Raw genomic sequence first — 2093 nt, forward strand, 5'->3', positions numbered from 1 at the left:
TACGGGTGTGAAGCTGTCCTTCCGTTGGAAATACAGATTCCGTCTCTTCGAATCGCTCTCGCAACCCAGATGACGACCGAAGAACAACATCAGAAACGTCTCGAGGAACTCGAGATGCTCGATGAAAAGCGCTTAGAAGCTCAACAGCACATTGAGTTTTACCAAGCCAGAATCTCTAGAGCTTTCGACAAAAAGGTTCGACAACGGAGTTTTAAAGAAGGAGATTTGGTCTTAACCGAACGTCGACCTATGATCCTTAACTCTAAGAAGAAAGGCAAATTTGAACCCAAATGGGAAGGGCCGTTCGTAGTAGAGACAGTCTATTCGAGTGGCGCGTATCGCCTTGTTACCAAGGAAGGCGATCGACTTATGATGCCGATAAACGGCAAGTTCCTGAAGAAATACTATCCTTAGTATATTCAGGATAATCAATGTATCGGGAAGTTCCCAGAAGAATACTGCATGTGGTATTCTTAGGGATAACCCAGTTGCTATGATAAATAAAAATTCACACTTGGACTCTGAATGTTTCAAAGTTAAAGCGTGTTTTATTATTGGTGAATGAGATTCGATCATCTTGACAGATCAACTTTTCCTCACAAAATCCCCCACTGATCAAATCAATTGACAGTGGGTCCACTAAAATTCTATCCGCCAATTCATGGCAATTCCCAAAACTTGACGTGTTAAGGCCTAATCACTTAACATCAAAATTCCCCATCGAGTGTTTAGTACAAACCAGTATTTCTACTGCTACCTGTATTCCACTCTCTTTGCTTTCAGGTCAGACCTATAAAAGTTAAGGCCAAAGCCAAATTCTCCTCTCGATTCCTTCCATGAACGAGAGGTTCATTTTCAATTCGAGCAATCAAACCTATAAAAGTTAGGATTGTCTCCAACCTCACTTAGTCAAACCTGCAGATAGTTAGGACTAAGATCGAGTCATCTCTTTCGATAAACGAAAGACTTCCATCTTTTCCTTTTCAGCCAAACCTATAAAAGTTAAGGTAGAAATCGAAATTTCCCCTTAATAAATGAGGAACTCTTTTTCTTGGATCAAGCAACCAATCCTATAAAAGTTAGGGTTATAAATGAGGAACTCTTTTCTTAGATCAAACAACCAATCCTATAAAAGTTAGGGTCGTTTGAATCTTTCCGATTCTCGGAGTGGAGATCCCACTCTTAGTTTCATCCTTCTGGATTCTGAGGGTGGAGATCCCACCTCGAGTTTCCTTTCCAACTGAAGATAGAATATAAAATTCTTCCTCTTCAGTGTTGAAAGATAGAATATAAAATTCTTCCTCTTTCGTTTTCGGGTTTGTCTTTACCCTGAGAAAAGACGTAATTCTCAAATCCGCGCACTTTATGCCCGGGGAATTTTATCTCGATTCCTAAATAGAGATAAGCCTACGCCTAACACGCGTTGCCGGTTTAGTCTTTCACCGAATGAAAAAGATACCAGAATATAAGTCTGGGGACTTTTATCCCGAATCCTAAGGAGGGATGAGTCAGCGTCTAACAAGCGTTGCCGGGTGCCATATTCCCGTAAGAAATGGCGAAGTCTATGTATTCAAAGTCATAGCACCAAGTCTAAGTGAATTAATTCTCTTAGCGCAACGTTACATGTGAAACGGGTTTTAATAATTCACATGCTAGCCCGATTCAAACGGTAATCGGTAAAGGCACATCAAATCCGTTGAAGGCTGGGGGTTTGCCAAAAATCTTAAGTCTACGTCTAACACACGTAGCCGGTTTAGTCTTTCACCAATTGAAAAAGACACCAGGGTCTAAGCCTGGGGAATTTACCCCGAAGCCTAAGGAGGGGTAAGTCAACGCCTAATACGCGTTGCCGTTTAGTCTACTCCCATGAGAAAGACAAAGCCTATGTATTCAAAGTCATAGCACCAAGTCTAAGTGAATTAATTCTCTTAGCGCAACGTTATGTGCGGAACGGATTCAAAATAATCCGCACACTAGCCCGACTCAAACGGTAGTCGGTAAAGGCTAATCAAATCCGTTAAAGGCTGGGGATTAGCCAAAAATCCTAAAGTCAACGCCTAACACACGTCGCCGGGTAGTCTATTCCCGTGAGA

Source organism: Asparagus officinalis, chromosome 10, assembly GCF_001876935.1.
Source record: "Asparagus officinalis chromosome 10, Aspof.V1, whole genome shotgun sequence".
NCBI classification, from domain to species: Eukaryota; Viridiplantae; Streptophyta; class Magnoliopsida; order Asparagales; family Asparagaceae; genus Asparagus; species Asparagus officinalis.